Source organism: Tamandua tetradactyla, chromosome 9 (genome assembly GCF_023851605.1).
Source record: "Tamandua tetradactyla isolate mTamTet1 chromosome 9, mTamTet1.pri, whole genome shotgun sequence".
Lineage (NCBI taxonomy): Eukaryota > Metazoa > Chordata > Mammalia > Pilosa > Myrmecophagidae > Tamandua > Tamandua tetradactyla.
The window spans coordinates 30013265-30034877 of record NC_135335.1 but is presented as its reverse complement, the minus strand read 5'-3'; the positions used below and the strand labels follow the sequence as shown (position 1 = coordinate 30034877).

General features: G+C 47.7%; 1 long non-coding RNA gene across 7 annotated transcripts in view; it reads left to right on the top strand.

Moving 5' to 3' along the window:
* Positions 1-21018, top strand: part of LOC143646895 (uncharacterized) — a 33233-nt gene extending 12215 nt beyond the window's left edge. Inside the window, exons 2-9 of one of the 7 annotated variants that reach the window (XR_013157729.1) lie at positions 14877-14954; positions 15263-15344; positions 17849-17982; positions 18097-18171; positions 18950-19090; positions 19250-19384; positions 19775-19887; positions 20540-21018. This is a non-coding gene — a long non-coding RNA (uncharacterized LOC143646895). The other 6 variants (XR_013157731.1, XR_013157730.1, XR_013157727.1 and 3 more) reach the window with 6 other exon arrangements.
* Positions 21019-21613: the final 595 nt, after the last annotated feature.

Below are 21613 nucleotides of genomic sequence, written 5' to 3'. Positions count from 1 at the left end.
AAGGGCAAATTACATGTGCTCTCTGGTGGCCAGGAAAGGAAGAGAGTAGGGCTCAGGAGAAAGGATTGACATGTGAGAAAATACCTGATTGCTGAAAAGGAGCTAGCCATGCAAAGATGAAGTGGTGGTGGGAAGGTGTAAACACCCTGTGCAGGAATGCTCTTGGCATGTTTGAATGTCAGAGGAAGAGCATAGAGGCCAGTGTGGTATGAGTGGAATGAATGGAGGAAAGTGATGGGGAATGAGGTCATGGGGGGATTCAGATTGTATAGATCCCTACTGACCACTGAAAACACTTTGGGGTTCAGTCATGATGTGGGGAGACATTCAGGGACGTGGGGCAGAGAACATCATCTAACTAAAAGTTATAGACTCCCTTTGGCTGTTTTTTTGTAAGAGGGGCAAAGAATGGAGGAAGGCAAGCCAGAGACGAGGCTGTTTTGCAATTGTCTAGGCAAGAGCTGATGGTGATGTGAACCAGGGTGGCAGCTGTAGGATGGTGAGAACTGGCTGGGTTCTGGATGGATTTGGAACGTTGAGTCAACAGAGTTCACTTATGGGTCAGGTGAGGCTCAAGGTGGAGGCAGAGGGAGGGGAACTGTCTCTGAGGTTTTGGTCTGAGAAACTGAGAGAATAGATCTATTATTTTCTGAAATTGGGAGGATGGTTGGAGGAGCTGATTTTGGGGGGGGGGAATTAGGAGTTAAGTGCGATGCTTGAGATGCCTTCTAGATATTTGAGTGGAGATATTGAGTAGGCCATTATATAACAAAGTCTGGAGTTCCCAGAAAAATCCAGGCTGGACATGTGGGAATCATCAGTATACAAATGATACTTAAATACTAAATGATATCAATAATCACATTAATGTGGAGAGGAGACAGTGATCTTCCTGCTTCTGGAGGCATTCACAGCAGGGCTGGCCAGTTGCCAGTTATCCATTGAAGGAGAGGACTCCCAGCAGGTCAGATGACATGGTATTGAGAGCTCCAGAGTGTGAAATCTGGCTCTTGGAATGCTCTTGGATGTGGGTTCTATAGGCCATAACTGCTTGCTCTTTTCTTGGGCCCCCTGTCTTGCTCCAGAGCAATTGCCTGTTGGAGTAAGCCAACCCTTCGCCATTGCACTAACTCTCTCTCTAACTTCACTCGTTGTGAGCTGCAGTGAATCCTGCCTTGAAAGAGGCTCTAAAGTCCATCTCAAACTGATCTTGCTGAGGTGCTTCAGTGGAGGAGGTTCTGACCTCCCAGGGGCCTGACATGGAAGGGCAGGGCCCCGGACCCAGGCTCAGCCAGTCAGTAGCCACCATGTCCCTGGCTCCAGGATGGGTAATTATGATTTAGATATTAGCTATACACTGATGATTTCCACATCTAAGCTCTATACAAGGGACCACACTAGTGCAATCAGATTTAGGTCCTGGGACTTTTGCTGAAACTATAAGGACAGAGAAGTCCTCTCTTACTCTCTTCCCATTGAGGAACATAACTTGGAGCTGCTGGAAGTCATCTTTGCCAATCACAGGGAAAGGTTTTCTGGGGTGGAGGCAGCTTAGAGGTGCACAGAGAGACAGCATTGAGGACATCAGAAGCCCTGGATCCCACTAAGTCATATCTGCATGAGGAGTTTTCATTGATTGAGACAATCCATTGTCTTTAAGACTCAAACCAGATTGGTAGAAATTTACAACTTGCAACCGAAAAAACTCAGATGGACACTGTGCCAGTTTAAATCTTGTGGACCCCAGAAAAGCCAAGTTCTTTAATCCTCCTTCAATATTGCTGGGTGGGAGCTTTTGGATTATCCATGGAGCTGTGACCCACCCAATTGTGGGTGGTAACTTTTGATTAGATAGTTTCCATGAGATGTGTGTACATCCATTCAAGGTGGGGTTGCCTGCTAGAGCCCTTTTAAGAGGGAACAATTTTTGGAAAAGCTACAGAGCCCACATGTAAGGAAAACTAAGTTTGTAGAGTTTGTTATGCTCAACTAACGTTGCCATTGTGTGACCTTGGTAGTAAATTGTTGAAATGTGCACTCCAGCTTGTGGAACTGGCTATCCTTCCAGAAGGAGAGGTACTTGGATAAAATCATCTAGGTCCCAGGAAGTTCCTCTCAGTCCCTAGCCAGTTCCCACAGGACCACCTGGGCTCAGTCACGTAAGTTAATTGGAATCTGGCCATTATTGTTTAAAAACATCATATAAACTGCATGTAAGCAGTTAGAGAGTGAGAGAATCTTATCTGAGAGGAGAGGAGGAAGCTTTGCTTAGACTCTTCCAGTCAGACCCTGAATGCTGTCCCCAGGATTCCCCAGCGCTGCTCTTTAAGTGTTGATGCTGTCCCATCTGGTAATGCAACTATGTCTCATTTCTAACAATCTTTTGATTACTTTCCTAATAAGTTCTGTTTTTATATCACTAAAGTCTGTGCCTCTAAACAGATTTGTGTGCCACAAACCCGAACCTCTAAATTAAGTGGCCACAAATACCACACTGCCTTTTTTGCAGTACCACGCAGTCAGAGACCTTTGGAGATGAAGAAGGAAAATACCCCCAGGGTAGCTTCATGAAACAAGAAGCCTGGAGAGAAAGCTAGCGGATACCGCTATGTTCACCGTGTGCCTTTACAGTTGAGAAAGAAACCCTGAACGTCATCGGCCTTCCTGAACCAAAATATCTTTCCCTGGATGCCTTAGACTGGACATTTCTATAGCCTTGCTTTAATTTGTACATTTTCACAGCCTTAGAACATGTAAACTTGCAACTTGATAAATTCCCCTTTTGAAAAGCCGTTCCGTTTCTGGTATATTGCATTCTGGCAGCTAGCAAACCCAAAGGTCTTTAGGACACCCAAAGACCTAGAGGGCAGATCTTGGGCCTTCTTGGCCACTGAAGTCCCCTCCTTCAGCCCCTGCCTTGGGCTGTGCAGGTGGATTTTGGGCTGCCTTCTCCAGGCTCATCTTGATTTGGATACCTGCTGCCCCTTTCTGATCAAGTTTGCTAAGTCCTGTGAATATTAGGTCTGTGGTTACTCTTTGGACCGTAACCCATTGGGCCTCCAGCCTCCACATTCCTTCCCATCTCTGGCAGACACTTCAATTATCTACCCAACAGCCAATTCCCTTTGACCAGAAGGGCAGCTGTGTGACATACTTCTCACCAGTGAGATGAAGGGCCACATCTTCTGGGAAAAGGTTTGCATCCTACATAAAGAAGATAAAGGAGAAACCATTTTCCCCTTGCTTCCTGACTTGGAACATGGCGTGGGCCCATCATGCTGGACTTTGTGATCATTAAGTGGCAAGTGCAGAAATGACTAGCCGTGTGGCTGGGAATGGCCAAGAGGAAGGGTGGAAAGGGCATGACATTGCCAAGCCAGGGTAGGAACTCCAGAACTGCCTACCTCCAGATGACTTGCTAAGCAAACAAGAAACGGCCTTATGGTTTGAGCAACTGTTCATCCAAGCATTCTATCATTCATAGCCAAAAGCCTTCCCAACGAACGTGCCAGCCAAACCACCCCACAGATGTGCTTGAACACCCACCAGATAGTCTTAATGAAATGTTTGCTGAGTACTCCTTGCCAACCAGTGCTTCCATTTCATCTCATTTGACCCACCCTACTGCTTTAGAACATACAAATATGAAGGCAGAATGGAGGTATATCTGGGTAGCCCTAGTGGCTGTAAAAGATGCACCTCCAAATCTATCTTAGTGGGGTGCCCCTGCAGAAACTTGTGCCTCACTCAGGTAAAGTTCTATTTGTGGTTGCTGATAAGAGTCAAGAGTTTCTGCTCCAGGTGGTTATTCAGGACTTTTTTTGGGGGGGTAGGGTAAGATGGGGGTGGACAGCAGATGACAGACTTTTTATAGTTTTATTTCACACCAAGAAAACTTGCACAAGAGCTGTGTGTTCGTTTTCTTCGCTGTGCAGCAGGACATTGGGGTTGGTGACTGGCCAGCTGGGCTGCTCTTTCCACGACAGCTTTGCAGTTCTTGGAGGAAATGTTGTGAGCAATCTCAGCTCGGTAAGATTTGTTGCACATCAGCAGCACTTCCAGCTCCTTGACGTCATCGACCAGGAACTTTTGGAGGCCGCTGGGCAGCATGTGCTTCGTGTTTTGTTGTTGTTGTTGTTGCTCCCATAATCCGTGTTGGGCATCAAGATCTGGCCCTTGAATCTTCTTCGGACCCTGTTGTCCAATGCCTCTGGGTTTCCGCCAGTTATACCTAATTTAGACATATCGTCTGACTGGTGATGAATACCTTGGTCCTGTTTTTGACAGTCTTGGGCTTCACGAGGGGTCTAAGGGCAGCCAGGAAGCCATGTAAGAGACAGCTGCCACCACCATGGGCAGCACTGAGGAAGAGAGAGGGAAGGAAAGGTGGCGCCAAGTGATGATGGGACTCACCCTCTCTATTCAGGACTTTTAGTGCCTGGCTTCCAAGGGGCAATGTCCAGCTGGTGGACATGGGAAGAAAAGTGTGTGTGTGGGGGGAGGTCACACAGGAGACTTTATATAAAGGTTCAAATCCGGACGTGGTAGATACCATCTCCATCTACTCTCACTGGCCAGTGACCAAGACTGGTTTTCTTTCTCTTGGCCAAGCTGCCAGTCTTTCTCCCCATGGGTCTTTCCCCCCTCCCTTCCCTTGTCCTGGCTACCTCAAAACTAATCCTGCAGCTGTGTGACTGCAGAGAAAAACAGCTCAGACTGTGGGACAGAAAAAAAAGAAAGAAGACAGCTTCAGACCCTAACTATACTAATTATCGGTCTTGCGCCCCTGACCTTCCCCTCTGTTTTCTCTCCCTCTCCAGCTACTCATACACCAGAGAGGATCCTAGCTGGGTGGTTCGTTATCTCCCATCCCTTCTTACCTGGCCTGTACTGGCTCCAGGTGGACCAATTACTACCAAGGGAGACATTCAGATCTGAGTGTTCCTAAACCTCTTAGGGAATCCTTCATCCTTCTCCATGGAACCAAGCCATCCTATGTCTTCTGGCACTTTTCCTCCAACTTGCTCCTATCCCTTAGAAAGCTTACTGTCCTTCTTTTAGGGGCAGTTGAGTTCTGCTCTCTCTCCCTTGCTGGATAAAGCCATCCTTGACTGTTTCACATTGTCCAGTGTTTTTTTTTTTTTTCTTTGACACATGAACTCAGTCACCTGGCCACACTTAAGGATGAGGGAGGCTGGAACATGAAGCCCAGCTCTTGCTCCTGGCTCAGGAGGAAAGGGGAGTGGGTTCACAGAACAATTAGCCAATCTCTGCCGAGCTAAGACTCAGGGTGGGTATGGGGAGTTAAATAGCTTGTCTAAGGAGATTCACCGATTACCCAGGCCTTCTAACTTTCCTTGGTGCTGAGAACAGTGGTGTGTTTGGCCAGTAGGTATGTCTCCCCATCCCCACCCCAGGCCGGTCCTCCAAGGAAGCAGGTGCCCCTCCTGGCCTCAGTGCCGTAAGACTCCCTAGGGTCAGAGATCCAGCTTCTCAGTGTTTATCCAGGTTTGAGTTGAATATTTTGAAGCCTACAGGTAGCACATCTCTTTAGAGGCTGTTCAGAATAGAGCAGATAAGATAGAAGTGTGAAAATGGAATCCGAACCCCTGCATCCCAACCCCAAGACCTCGGGCAAGTTACTAAATCTGTCCAAGCCTCTGTGTCCTCATCCCTGGAGAACGTGAATCTTCCTCCCATCGTCGAGTTGCTGCGATGGTGAAATGAGCTTGAGCCCAGAGCACGTTTAGAGCAATGTCCAGCAGCAGGCAAGTCTGCACTGCGTGTTAGCTCGATTGTGATCTCATGGGGTCCTGCCAGCTCCGACGCACCTCCGTAAGGATACGGCTGCTGTCTTACTGCTGCATTCCTCCTCCCAGGGAGGACTTTCTGGTTGGGGGTGGCTCAGGGGAGCTGGAGAGCCTCGCTGCATGGCAGCCGCCTTTCCTGGAAGTGGATGAGGTTGCCTTCTCCTTCGCAGCTACCTGTCACGGAAGGCCCTTCCCTGTCCTGGGGTCCAGCTAGTCCCAGGGGTCTCTGAGCCTCCAGCCTCCTCCCTTCCCAGCTCCAGCTCTGGTTCAGCCCTGACGCAGTCACACCCGCCAGCGCTGTCTGTGATTCTGATGCAATACCCAGGACGGTTTCTCCTTTCTGCCCCTGGAGAACTGAAACCCCCAGGTGACTGAGGAGTCAGGTGGGGAGACTTTGGGAGGCCAGCATGCGAAAAGATGAGGCCAACCTGTGAACGCTGAAGTGTTAGAATTCCAAGGATGGGGCGGTGGGTGATTGTTCCTGAACCCACCGCTCCTGAGTGCTTATCTTCTTTATAGTGGGTCTAATAAGAGTTCATTTACATATTACTCCCTCCCTCATCCTTCCCTTCCTTCTTTCCTCCCTCTCCTTTTCTCCCTCCTTCCTCTTTCCCTCCTTCCCTCCCTTCCTTCCTTTCTTCCTCCTTCCCTTCCTCTCTATCCTCTTCCCTCTTCCCATTTACTTAGTCAATGGTTTTTTTATTGAGCACCTACTATGTATCAGGCATTACTCAAGGCCCTGGAGCATAGCTGTGAATAAGGCAGACAAAATTCCCTGCTCTTGTGGAGCTGATAGTCTTGTGCAGGAGAGACATTAAATAAAGGCATAGTATGAAAGTGACATGAGGTAAGGAGAAAAATAAAATAGGGAGTGGGTGGGTGGGAGAGGCAGGGGCCATGGGAGGGAGGAAGAGTTGCAATTTCAAATAAGGTATTCAGGGAAGACCTCACTTAGAAGGTGCTGTTTAGGGAAAGGCCTGGGTGAGGTGGTAAAGCAAGTCATGTGGCCATCTGGGGGAAGGGGGCTCCAGGCAGAAGAAATGGCAAGTGCAAAGACCCTGGGGTGGAGTGCACCTGGCTCATTTGAGGAACAGCCCAAAGACCAGGGTGGCAGAAGCAGAGTGAGTGAGGGCTCAAGAAGGAAGAGATGAGGCCCACAAGGTCACAGGACGGGGCAGGACAGACAACACAAGGCCGTGTACACTGCATGTGCTGAGAAAGAACTGGCAGCCTTCCTCAGAGAGGAGAAAAATGAAGTGTCATGGATTTAGCAGTGAGCAAAACAGACAAAGAGCCATGCCCTCATGGAACTGGAATTCTAGAGGGGGACAAGAGAAAATATAGGAAATAAATTAAAGATGACATAGGATGTTAGAAGGTGAAAGGCATGGAGCAAGAAAATAAAGTAGGAAATGGTAGTGGGAAGTGCCAGCGTGGATAGGAGTTTCAATATCACATTGGTGTTTAGGGAAGGCCTCATTGACAAGTGACATTTGAGCAAAGATATGAAGGAGGTAAGGGAATGAGCTCATGGATGTCTAGGAAAGAGTGTTCCAGGCACACAGAATGTGCAAGTGCAAAGGCCCTGGGGTGAGAATGTACCATTGTCCTGACTATTTCTGAAATTATTATTACCCATAAAATGGGGGATTTAGGGACAAAGGGATGCAAAATACTTTTGAAATCTTACAAATGATTTCAATGTTAGATTGACTTTTTTTTTTTTGCATGGGCAGGCTCCGGGAATTGAACCCGGGTCTCTGGCATGGCAGGTGAGAACTCGGCCACTGAGCCACTGCTGCCTGCCCTAGATTGACTTTTATGATTCATTTTTGTGAGGGATTGTCTCAATCAGCTCTTGCTACAATAATGCCAAGATGCAGTGGCCAACAAATAAGCACCCCAAGACTCAGTGGTCAACAAATGAGCATTTATTTTGTGACCCGTGCATCTGGGACCAGCTGAGGTTTGTCTGCCCTAGGCTGTTGGCCTCCCTTTAAACTGAGGGTTGGTTCTGCTTCCCAGTCGTGTTCTTGTCGTGACAGGCACAGAAGCAGAAAACAATGGGCCCTGTGGGTGCAAAGCTTGTGCCCAACTTCTTGTCTGCTAATATTCCTTGGGCCACTGCCCACTCTCCAGGACCCTCTGTAGGCTGAGGCCAAACCTTGCCCAAGGCTACTCAGCTAGCGAGATGAGCTGCAGAGCAGGGAGTGAGAAACCACTGTAGGATTTACTGACATGTGGGAGGACATTTCTGAAGTGATTGACAGCAGCCGATGGAAAGTTAGGCATGGGGGCGGATTCAGAAATCTTCTAGGCTGTTGATGATTGGAAACTAGAGCTAGATTCATTCAGGCCTCAGTTTTCTCAGTGGTAAAATGGGGACATTTCACAGCATTGGTATGAGAGTCAGATGAGATGCCAGGCATAAAGAGATCTGCAGATGTGAAATATTTTATGGATATGGCATTATTTTTTGGTTCCTTAAAGCTCTGTGTACTGTTGTCCTTATTTCCTGTGTGTATGTATGTGTGTATATATGTGTGTATTTATTTGTATATGTGTGCATATACGTGTGTGCATATATATGTATGTGTGTATGTGAGTTGTGTAAATGGGTGTGCATATGTGTGTATATGCATGAGTCTGTATCTGTGTGCATGCATGTGTTCACATGTATGTGTATATGCATGGATGTGATGTATGTGTGTGTCTATGTATGTGTGTGTGTTGACTTTCTCACCCCAGAGGAATTTCAGCTCGAACTTGTCTGGGGACATTGGGAACTGCTGGCATATCTGAAATGACATTAGCCCAGGTTCTGGTTAGTTGCGTATTCCACCATGAGGTTGGTTGTATATTTGACCATGGGATGCGTAACTCTGGGGCTCAGGGGGCCCCGTGTGGTACTCTACTGAGCTCTCCTGCTCGAGATCTTCAGGATATGTGTCTTTCTAGCGATGCTAGAAGAGTTCAATCAACATTCATTTGTTCCAGGAGAAAAGCTACAAGGCACAGACCCTCAGGGGGGAAATTGTGCTAGTATGATAGGGGCCTGGGGGCTGGGATGGAAACCAGCTCGAGGTTTCTATTGGTGATACAGTTAATTGAGCCGTTTCCTATAATCTATTAGAGCACTTGGGGGAAACCCTTGAAGAAGTGTTTAAGGATCACAGCGACCCTGTTGAGAGGTACTGTCATTCCCGTTTCACAGATGGACAAACTGTAAAGAAGTTAACCAATTGTCCGCGGTCACCCAACAAATATTTTGTACAGCTGGGTGTTGTACTCTGCATTCTGTGCAAAGCTTCCTTTTTGGTGCATTGCCCTTCTTTGTGAAAAGAAGCACAGATGAAATCTGAGCGTTTATGGATCAGCTCAAAATATATTTTTCTTCCTGCCCCCCTCCCATCTCTTTTACCAGACAATAAAAGGTCCTCATCTCCACCCATTTTTGTTAGGCGGAAAGCCTGTCTCACAGCAGGGGATGCTTCCCTTCCTGCTTCCTCTTTTGGATGCTAACAGGCAGGAGAGAATCCCCTGCCTTGTTTTGCCCAGCTGTTGAGGTGGTGGATGAGAGAGCTAGGCTGGTGCAGTGAGAATGCCGGGAGAGAGACACAGCTTGTGATGGCCTTTTCTGAGATGCTTGTGCAGCAGTCTTAGTTTTCCTCAAGTTTGCTAAGTCCTGGAAGGCAAAAGGGAACTGGGTCACCCTCCCCCACCCCACGCAAGCTGCAATCAGTGCAGGGCTGGATGTGTGCCATTTGGAAACCAGCCTTTTCTGCAAAGAGCTCAAGGCTCCTTGGGAGCCACAGGTCTTGCCACCCTGGACTTCCTTCCTCAGAGTTGCTCCCGAGGGGCCAAAGAGCTGGCCATTTGTGTCTGTTAGGGGCCCTCAGTGTGGGGCTGGGTGAGTGGGGCCAGAGAGTGAGGCCAAAACCCAGCATGGCCCTTTCCTTACCCGTAGTTTGATGCAAATAAATCTCCAAATCTATCAATGTTGCAGTCAACAATTTTGCGACTGAAGACAATTTTAGCTGATAACTCTTCTCCCACTTTTCTTAGGAAAGCATTTCAAACGGAGGAGAAAACAGAAAGAATAATTAATGCAAACAACATCTGAATAGGCTGCCCCTAGATTCACCAATCCTTAAAACTGTGCCGCAGTGGTTTTATCTCGCGTCCTCTGTTTATGCTGAGCCCTTCTAAGGCAGGTGATGTTCCAGCAGGACAACCAAAGACTTCTACCTGCATCTCTATTAAAGAATGGGTTTTGATAACCAGAGACCTTTAATTACCCTTATGTTCACAAATGCCTTAACTTAGTGGCATCTGTCTTCCGTTTGCCATCCGGCTTCTGCCCCTTTTCAGTTTCTTTGGGGAGTCCCCTGCCTCCACTTCCTTCTGCATGGCATGGATAGGCACGGCTCCTGTGGCCCCCGGTGCTCTCACGCCCACACCGCCGCACTGGGTTCGAGGGCTGGACTCAGACGGGAGGCCCTGCTGCAGGCTAGCAGGTCTTTTGGGAAGGCAGCTCTTTCTGCTGGGGCCCGGGCTGGTTGCATGGAACCTGGGGCTGGGTCACCGTCCACATGTATGGGAAACCTGCCTGCGGGTGAAACCTGTGCCGAGAAAGGCAGGAGCACAAGCTGGAGGGCATGGGAAGGTATTGCTTCAGCCCCATGGCCAGCCAGGCCTGAAGCCAAACCATTCACTTTATTTTTAATTTTTCCTTATGCTTAAACCGGTTGGAGTGGGGCCCTTGTCACTTACAAGTTGTCAGTGGCACGATATTAGCATCTTATTCCCCCATAAAATGTATTCAATTATATAAAAATGTTAAATTAACGAGGCTATCAGTTTAAGAATAATGTGATTTGTGAGAGCGTTAAAATAAATGTAGCCATTAAAATAAACTCTCTACTTAGTTACTTTAGAGTTTATTAAAATAAACTCTCTACTTAGTTACTGTCGAAAGAGTGGGCTGGGAACTTACCTAATCTCATGTCAAATTGATCATGGAAAAGAAACCAAACAATTCCCATTTATTTAATGGGGACTGTGATGCTGAGGATGGTAGAGTGGGAGGGGCCCGAGTTGAGATAAGGGTTTCCAGTGGCCAGGTGGGCGCAGGTTCCTGCTGAAGGATGCCCGCGGTGGGGCCACTCACATTCAAGCATAAGCAACTCAAGGTGATGGAAGCTGAGATAGAGTGTCAATGATAAAAATCACCAGTGGTCTGCTTGGATCTGTTCAGACCTCTCCCTCCTTGCTTAGCAGTTAAATTAATCAGAAAAGGAAGCAGAGGGTAAAAAAGAAATTTGAAGGTGTGGGGTGGAAGGGCATTCTAGGGGGTGAACGCACTTTGAGCAAATGCATGGAGGTGGCTCATGTTGTTGGCCTTTGAGATAAAGAAAATTACCTAGGACCATATTAAACAGGCAAGGATGACTTGAGTGCAATAGGCGAGGTAGACCAGAAGTCTGAACTCAGCTCCATTGAAACAAAGGGCAGTTGGGTTTTGAAGGACTGGGAAAGTCCTGGAGGCTATTTAGATGGGTTGAGCAAAGGGTTGAGTCACTGATTTATTAAGTTTGCCGCTTAAGGCCATTTGGCTGTGCTTAGACCCTCTGGTTCCTGTGAGGTTGGAGCTAGGCAGAGGTTGGAGTGGGGAAGTAGTGGAGAGGGAAACGGAGATAAGGGCCAGGGGAAAGAGGAAAGTCAGGGAGACAAGTCTGGAAGAAGTATGTCCGAAGTTTAATCAAGTTGTTGCTTATGGTTGTCTTGGTTAGAGGTATCACCCAACTTATTAGAGCCCAGGAGTCTGTATCTGGGAAATGGACTCATAGGTTACTGGAATTAACTCATTCTACTTACTCAGTAGCTCTCGAAGGCCAGTTCACCCCCAAATCCTTAGAACACATGTCACAAGAATAAAGACATTGCTCAACATGAGATGGCAGACTGTGCTGCTTTGAATCTGGTGGACCCCAGAAAAGCCATGTCCTTTAATCCTCATTCAATATTGCTGGGTGGGAGCCTTTTGATTGTTCCCACGGAGATAGGACCCACCCAATTGTGGGTGGTAACTTTTGATCAGATAGCTTCCATGGAGTTGTGACTCCACCCATTAATCCTTTAAAAGGGGAAACATTTTGGAGGGACTAACTTTTTTAGAGCCAGAAGAAAGCCAGCAGATGCCACCATGTTCGCCATGTGCCCTTCCAGCTGAGAGAGAAACGTTGAACATTATTGGCCTTCTTGAACCAAGGTATCTTTCCCTGGATGCCTTAGATTGGACATTTCTATAGATCTGTTTTAATTGGGACATTTTCTCAGCCTTAGAACTGCAAACTAGCAACTTATTAAATTCCTCTTTTTAAAAGCCATTCCATTTCTGGTATATTGCATTCCAGCGGCTAGCAAACTAGAACATAGACTCTTCCTATTCAAGAGAGATGTACCTTGAGAATATTATGTCCTCAATTCTGTTGATACTTCTATTACAGAGAACATTGGTTGTATTTGCCTACCTAGCATGTACTTCCCACTGCATTAGTGGGGATTTTTTTTCTTATCATAATAGTCTGCTTTCCTTTAAAAAAAATTAAAGAGCACTGAAATTTGAGGTGGGAAGACCTTTTATATTTGCAGGGTTTTTCTCAATTAGATTTGTAGGAGGTGTTTTTTTTTTTTTTTCTTTTTCCTTCCCTTTTTTATTAGTTTCTTTTCAAAAACCCAGGTCTGGTATTTATTTATGATTTTCACTGCTTTCATGTTCTCTAATTTATTTATTTGCTTTTATCTTTATTATTTCCTTTCTCCCATTTTCCTTCGGGTTTGTTCTTTTTTTAAGAATCGGAGGTTGAAAGCATCATCTGTTCATGTTGTCTTTGTGTGTATGAGTGGGTTTTTGACAATAAAAGCATTTAAATTTATGGAAGAACCTGTGAGCCCAGCTTCAACTGTCCCTTAGGTTTTGATATGTGGGGTTTTTCTTTTCATTATTTTCTGAGTAGTCTATTATTGAGTTCTTGATTTCCTCCTTGACCTAGATGTTATTTGGAAGAGTAGTTTTAAATCGCCAATTCTCTTTCTTATTTTAGAAAGTATTTATTTCTAGCTTTATTATATTGTGGTCAAGACTGTGGTCTCTCAAAGATCTGTTTAAAAACATTTTTGACCTTTTTACTGTGACTGATCAGCTTTCAAAGAGGTATCGTGGACCCTTGGACAAATGGCGCGTTCTCTGTTGGGTATAAAAATAGGTGTTTCTACATTGCTTCTATGCTATTAAAGATATAGTTCACATTGGCTAGGTGTTTACTTTTTGTTTACGTGATATTTCATAAGTGAGAATTAGTGAGTGGAAATGTCTCACCACCATTGACCTTCTCTTTTTTCTTTTACTCCTAACATTTTAAATGATGTCTGTTGTGGCTAATAGTTTGGCCTATCATAGGGGAAGAAAAAAGAAATGTCATGATGAATTAAATCTTTTTACCTTTCTCTAAGAGCGTAGACTATGGGGCTGGAAAGTTGGTGCTCAAACCTGGGCTGGTTGGGTAACTTCTCTGTCGTTAGTTTTCTCATCTTTAAACATCCACAGCACAGGGTGGTGTGAATGAGTTAGCATGCTTAAAGCAGGTGGCACAGCGTCTGGGACACGGTTAAGTGCATTCAGTGAATACCAATATAGTGACGTCACTATTATTATCATCCAGTGAACCCCTGAACAATGGTTAATATTTTGGCTTTGCCTGATAATGACATTACCACCCACCACCTTTTGTTCCAATTTAATCAAACAGACACATACACATACACAAACACACATTTGATGTGGAAGTCTGAATCGCATCTTCCTTTCTGAAGGCCCCCTTCTAAACTAAAGAAAGGCTCTTTGAGCTGAGTCTAAGCAAGCACCAGGGTTCTGCTGCACCGTCGTGGGGTCTCCAGGAATCTTTGATCTCCTCTGCTTTCATTTGCTTCCCTGAATGAAATGCCGTGTTTTGGGGCCAGGTCTCTCCATTTTAGTGACTTCTCTCCTTTCATCGTGCGGTTGTTCCGGTCCATCGGTTTCCACCTCCTTTCAATCCTCCAGGAATATTTGCATCTTAACAAGAGCTGGATCAAAGAAACTGTGTTGTTCTAGACTTCTGATCTTTGCTTGAGGAATTGTCCCCAGGGCTGACAACCTTCCTGCTGGGTCCACGGAGGCCTATGGCTTCCTGTTTTGCCTTAGCTGCTGCCAGGTTTCGAGTTGGAATCCAGCCAATTGCAGGAGATAGTCCCAACTGTTCTTTCCCTCCTTTCCTTCTCCTTTTTTCCTCCCACTTTCCTTCCTTGGACAGATACTCATTAAATGTCTATATGGGGTGTTTGGCCCTGTGCTAAAGGAGATAAATAATGAGTAGTAATAGAAGTGGTCTAATGAGTTACCATGTCACACTCATCAGAATAGTTAACACGAGGAAGACAGACCATGTCAAGTGTGGGCGAGGAGGTGAACCATCCAATTCTTACACCATGCTGGCGAAAATGTGAATTGGCACAACCATTTTGGGAGACCATAATAGCAGTCTACTGTTCACTAAAGCTGAGCTTTGATTGGTCTGCACACAACAGAGGTGTGTACGTATGTTTGCGTGTGCATGCATGCTGCTGTGTTATTCCTAAGAACTTCAAACTGCGAACAACCCACAACGTCTATTGCCAGTGGAATGGATAAATGTATTTGGACGTATCTACAGAGAGGAATGTTCCACAGTCATAAGGGTGGCTGACCAACAGCCAGGGGGGTTGAACCTCCCGAAGAGGACTCACTGAGGGAGGAGAGTGTGCTGGACGGTGGCATTTACCTGGCTGGTTAGAAGTCAGGACGGAAGCTGCTGTTGGGGGTGGGGTGGGGGGAAGGGTGCTCACTGGAGCAGGATCCTATTCCGGTTCTTGCTCCGTGTTGCTTACACGGGTGTCCTCACCGTGCAACCCCTCCCCAATTTGCACACTTAGGATTTGCACACGGGTCTCCCTGTGTGTTATCCCTCAATATAATTTTTTTTAAAGGACGTGGTCCCCAACTTCCAGGCCCTGCCGGTCTTGTGTGGGCGGATGGAGAGCGAATCACCCAGCCCAGAGGGCCTGGTAAGTGTTTTCAGGGGTAGGCTGCAGGGCCCTGGGAGAACCATAAAGGTTAGGGGAGGTCTTGGAGGGCTTCCTGAGGAGGTGATGGCTGAGCTTCTGTTGAAGGATGAATAAGAGCTCAGGAGGTGAGGAGGGCTCGGTGGGTTTGAGGGAAGGGACCCTGGCACCTGTTTGAGGAGGATGGGGTGGGAGCTCGAGTGGGCTGCGGTGATGGGGGAGCCAGGACTATCTGTGGGCTGTGGGAGGGTTCTCAACTGCCCAGGGCTGGACTTGGCTCCCTCCTCAGCTTGGGAATCTGGTTCCTCCAGGTGGGGACCCTGCTGAATGGTTAGGCCTCCAAGATGCTCCCCTGAAGAATTCGAGAACACCCCGAAGCTGGCTCAGCTGCAGGTAAAGACAATCAGGCTGTTAGAGGCCTCCCCACTCCCTGGTTTCTAACCATGCAAGGCCCCTCCTCTCCCACGGCCTCCTCCCTGCCCCTCCCACCCCCCCATGCGCCATCAGGTACATGGGGGGGGAATTGCTGCAGCCCCCCTTGCTCCGCTCCACAGCCTCGTGCCCCTCCCCTGGGTCCCAGGCAGACATCTGCTATTATGTTACACTTTTAAACTTCCTTTCTGGGAAAGGTCATCCAAACAGACAGTCAATATTCAAACAGGGAAAAGTAAGTGTCTCTCCCATCCCTGGCTCCCAGTTTTCCTTTCTCAGAGGCAATGACTGTTGCCAGTTTTATGAGCATCTTTCGAGAGATATTTTGCATACCCACACAGAGTTTTTCCACAAATAGCAGCATGTGGTACAGAGTGTTCTGCCTTTGATTTTTTATCTTAACAGTCTGCATGCCAGGTTATTCCAAATATATATATATGTACATCCTGCTTCTTTCTGTTTACAATGGCTGTAAATGATTCTACCATATAGATGTACTCTAATTTGAATAAAAAAGTACCCTTCCCCCCATTCTATTCTTTTTTTATTAGAGAAGTTGTGGGTTTGCAGAACAATCATGCAAAAATACCCGATTCCCTCACACCTCCCTTTTATGAACACCTTGCAGTGGTGTGACACAGGTGTTACAACTGATGAAAGCACATTCTTATAATTGTGCTATTAACTAAATAGTCCAGGATTTAACTTAGGGTTTACTGTGTGTGTGGTGTGGTGCCATGGATTTTTAAAAAATTCATTCTAGTAACATAAATAACATAAAATTTCCCCCTACTAACTACATTCAAATATATAATCGAGCGTTCCTAATTAGTCCACAATTCTGTGCTACCATCACCGAGATCCATGAACAAAACTTTTCCATCCTTCTGAATAGAAACTGTACATTTTTAGCTTAACATACTATTCCCTACCCCCGCCCAGTGTCCTGGAAACCTATATTCTAGATTCCGACACTATGAGTTTGCTTATTCTAATTATTTCATATCAGTGAGATAATTGAATATTTGTTCTTTTGTGTCTGGCTTAATTCACTCAGCATGCTGTTTTCGTTTCACCTGCGTTGAGGCATGCATCAGACCTTCTTTCCTTTCGATGGCTCAATAATATTCCATTGTGTGTATATACCATATTTAATTTATCCGTCCCTTGGTTGATGGGCACTTTGGTTGCTCCCATCTTTTTCCAGTTGTGAATAATGTGCTATGAACATCGGTGTGTAAATAATGTGTGCCCTTTTGATGGATACAGAGATTATTTCTCAGTCCTCTGCTTCACTGCATTCCTTGAACAACCATCTCAATGTCAAAGCAGTAGTTTCCTTACCAGCTTGCTTCTAAGAATTGGATTTCTGGACAAAGTGTGTGTGCATTCGCAATTTTGGCAGATATTGGCAAATCACCCTGCATGGAGATTGTAGTGTCTGGGCACCTCCCCACAAGACTGTATTATCAAACTTTTGGATATTCATCAACCTAATTGGTTAAAAATGGCATGCTGTTGCACTTGTGTATGCAATATTGTAAGTGATAATGAATATCATCGAATGTAGTTGAAAACTATTTTTATTTCCTTTCCAGTAACTGCCTTCTCTTAACATTTGTCCTCTTTTTTTTTTCTGTTGAATTTTCTCTGGTCTTTCTTAGTGATTCGCAGGAACTCTTTGTATGTTGTGGAAATTGGCCCTTAGAATATTTCATCTCATGCTTTATTATTCCTTATTCAGGGAAGCTGGCAGCTTTGTTCAGCAACTGTAGTCTCATATAATTCCCAGAACAGATGCTGAGGGGAATTTGAAACCCCTTCTAATGTCAGGGGCTTGGGGCTCCCTGTATGGCCCGGTCTCTGGGCATGAATCACAAATGATCTCCTGGAAGGATCTCAGTGAGTGGCAACTCAAGTTTTTAGCTCAAGCCAAAGCTTGAGAGCTAAATCCTACCCATTTATCAGGATATGACCCTTTGGATTCTGCCAATGGCAGAATTCTATCTAGGCTTCCCTGGGATTCCTGATGGATTTTTCTCATTTCCCCATCATGCTCTGATCCTGACTCATCTCTTTCCCATGGGGAAACTTCCAGCCCTGCCTCCCCACCCCAGCCTTCCCCGGCTCAGGCTCTGCCAGCCAGGATTCTGGAGCACCTGGTTGCTATTTTCCACGGTAAGAGGAAAAGTCCAGGCATCAGTCACACCCTCTCTGTATGAGGTCAATTTCCCTGGAGGCAGAGCTTGAGACAAGGATTTGGTTGTGACTGGTGTGTTGAAGGAGGGAGTGTGGGAGTGAAGGAGTGTGAGAAGCCAGGGAGGGAAAGGGCAGAGGCCGAGCAGAGGTGTGGTGTCCAGCTGACTCATGGTGGGTTGGGTAGAATCTCCCAGGCATCTCTTGCAGTGGTTCTCCTCAGCCAAGGGAGATGATCCACAGAAGGTCACGGGTGCACATCTTTGCAGGAACTGGAGGCCCGGGGCACTGGGAGAGCACCAACAGCCTCCACGGCACTTTTCTTCAACAGAACACAGCTCAGCTCTCCAAAGCTGGCCGTGGAGGAGAGTCTGCACGTGGGCACTGAAGCTGGGTCTTACAGGTTGACTCTGATTTCCCAAATTCCTTCCCCCTGGGGAACCTCTCACCCATTCTGGCTGCATCCTCACAGGGCCCTCTAATCAATCCTGGACCCCCTTTGTCCTCTGCTTCCTAGACCTCGTGGAACTAGGGGCTTTTAGGCACACCCTGGAGGGAACAGGAAGGACAACAGGGCAATGAACTCTGCGAGGTGAGTCCCCTGCAATGCCGTCTGCCTGCTTCACGTGGTCAGGGCCTGTGAGCCTGAATATCACCGTAGTTGTCACACCTGGACAGAAGCCCACCAAACCCCAGCTCTAAGGTCAGGGCCGAGAGTGTACATTCCAGTGGAGAGAGGTGGTGCACGGAATACACATGCTACAGGATGCGAGGAGGGACTCTGGGGGAAAGCAGTAGGGACGTGTAAACGGGAGGTCCAGGGTGGAGATGGGGTGGGCAGGGAGTGTGTGGGTGCAAGGGGGAAGCTGTTTCTAGGAGCTGGGAATGAAGGGAGCCGAGGCCTTGGGTAGAAATGCTGGGGCTCAGAGGAAGCAGAAGAAGAGAGGTAGGAGGTGAAGGCAGGGCAGCAGCGGGCGGCCAGGCAGTGCCAGGTGTCCTGGGGACCTTGCCCTTGCAGACTGCAGCAAGACCACCTTTAGACTGGGTGCTGTAGACCCACACACATAAAGTGAGCTCCCCCCTTTCAGGGATGCTTTGGATTCTGTTTTTCTTGCCTGCAGACACAAACACTGCACCAGCTAAGCTCCTGCTCTCCCCTCCATCTTACCCCCCTCCTTCTCTTGTTCTTTCTTGTCTTTAGTGCCAAGAAAGAGACCCAGGCCTCCAGCCACCTGGACAGGCTGATAGGGCAGCAGCGCCCACCTGTCAAACTACAGGCTGCCCCTCCCCACCCCCATCCCTTTTATCCACATAGCTAGAACCAAGCATGTTTCTTTGAGAAAAAGTAATTTATTTTCTAATTACAAAAGACGATGGGCTCGGACAAAAAGAAGGCAGCTCAGAGCTCAGTGAAAGGGACTATCTGCAGATGTTTCTCCTCCCTTGCCAAGCGGGTAAAGGATGCTAGGCTCTGGAAGAGGAGAAGCCCAAAGGGGTGTCGAGAGCCTCAGGTGGGTGGTGGGAGACCCCGGTTTTATTCCTAGTTCTGCAGCTCGTTGGCCCACCTGGGAGCTCAGCTGCTCATCTGTGAAATGGGCTACAGCATTTCTCCAGCTGGGATGGTCTGGAATTCTGGGGAACCCATCATATGCTTAATATGATTCTTGCAGATATGTTTCTCTCGCTCCTGCTGTACCTTCGCTCTGGACATGGCTCCTTGGGTCAGACAGCTCTGTCACTCGCTGGACCAATCTGATTTACTTCTTGGGGACCCAGCCAGCTGCTGGGAATTCTACTGAAAGCCTGTAAGATGTGCCCTGGAACCCTCCTTTTTAAAAAAATTTAGTATTTGTTGTGCGCCGGGCATTGTTTCAAGTGCTTTACATGATACTAACTCATTTAATTCTTAGAACAAATCTTTGCTGTATGCTATTATTGTCGGCCCTAATTTCCTCATGTTTCAGATGAGGAAGCTGAAGCACAGAGAGGTTAAGTAACTTGTGTAAAGTCACAGAGCTACTAAATGGCCGACCCAGGATTTGAACCCACATTGAACTTAGAATGCTTTAATGGATGTACTCAAGATTTCTTCCATCTTTTGCATGTGGACACACGCATGCACAGACACCTCCCCCACCTCTGGGGCCTTTGCAGCCTTTTTAAGGCACTCCCCATTTAAACATATCCACCGACAGCATGAAGTGGCTTTTCCAAGCCCCTTGGGAAAACGCAGATGACAGGCAGGTCGGAGACATGCAGAAAACTGCCCTGCCTTGTAGGAAGAGTCCAGCTGCTTCCAGCCAGGTAGGTTTGACCCAAAGAGCACAAGCTGGGGTCCGTTTCCAGAGGGGCTGGAGGAGGGACCCATAGGGGAGACAATGACCACCAGGTCAGGTGGGATGGGGTCCGGGTGTCTCGACTCTGACTGGCCCTGCTAGGGTGACCTGCCCACCCCTGAACCAATCATGTGACCAGGAAACTGTGGGGCTCCCCCTGATCGGTGTCAGCCCCACTCAGCAGGTCCCCACTGGGCTTTGGGTGGCCAGGGAATGGTGGGTGCCTGTACCATCTCTCCTCTCCTTGGTCTGCCCCCTCCCCCCGGCCCCCACCGCCATGCTGTCACCTCTGGGGTGGTCCCTTTCGGATGCCCTGGCTGGGTTCCTGGTGCCCTCTGACCTAAGGTCTAAGGTGCCTTCTTCGACCCTGCCTTGGACCTCTGCCCCCCTTCCCCGCCCCCACTTGTCCCTGCAGCCCTTCCTGGGTTAAGCCAAACGTGTGGCTTGAGCACCCCCTATAGGCAAAACTTTACGGGTCAACACTCTCAGGGGCAAGGGACGGAAACCCACCTCAAGCAGGTTTCAGCCCAAAATCCTGGAAGTGAAAGAGGCACAGCGAGGTCAAGTCTCAACATGGCTCTGTTTCTCAACTCTGCTTTCCTCGGGGCTTTCATTCTCAGGTAGGCTCTTCCCTCGTGGGGACATACAGGCACTGTCCAGAATCTACACAGTATCACCCAAGCTGCTGGTTGTGCTATCGGCAGAGCTCTTAGCTGTCAGCACTCCAGAGATTGCTTGTCTGTCGAGAACTGTTTTGCCTAAAGCTGCCTTTTCTGATGACTTGGGGATGTGGAAATGACAAAGCTTGGACATCTCAGCTTGACGCGGAGCAACACTGGAGGGGCTTCTTCAGCTCCAGGGATCTCCGTGGGGCTGGGCTGAGCTGCTTTCTTCTCCCTCTGACCACTTGCGTCCATTCTCCTCCCTCCCCTGGGGACTGGCCCCAAGGGCCCCTCTAAGAAACATCTGCTGGCTGAAATCCACCACAGGGGCTACTCCTGGAGAACCCAACCTACTGTAAGCATTGACCATCTTCTTGTCAATGTTCTACCCTCTCAGTGACCTCCTGTGAAAAGAAAGTGCCTTTTTTCCAAATCTCGGCTCCAATTCTCACTGGCCTCGCTCGGGTTACACAGCCCCAGCCTGAGCCCATCCCAGTGGCAGGGACACACGGGACTCTCACTGGCCAGGTCGGGTCATTAGATCGACCTAGAGACAAGGGTTGGTCAGCCCCACCTGACACACTGGGCCTGGAGTGGTTGAGGGCATGACAACCCCTCCTCCCCAAAGGAAGACAGGGTGCAGTTTCCAGAGGAGGGGATGGACACAGGTGGAAATGACAGCTCAGAATGAGGTCAGTTGGGCAACAATGGTGAGGTTTGTCTGAGAGGAGAGTGTCTTAGTCAGCCAGGCTGCTGTAACAAATAGCCCAGACTGGTTGGCTTGAACAATAGGAATTTATTGTCTCACTGTTCTGGAAGCTAGAGGTCCAACAGCAAGGTATGGGAAGGCACGCTTTCTCTGTGGTCCACAGAGTTCTGGTGGTGTCTTGTGGGCAATCGTAACTCAAACTCTGCCCCTGTCACATGACTGGCTCTTCCCTTCTGTCTTCTACTGTTGCACCCAAATTTCCCCTGCTTATAAGGACTCCAGCCACGTTGCATGAAGGAGCACCCTGATTCAGTGTGGCCTCATCTT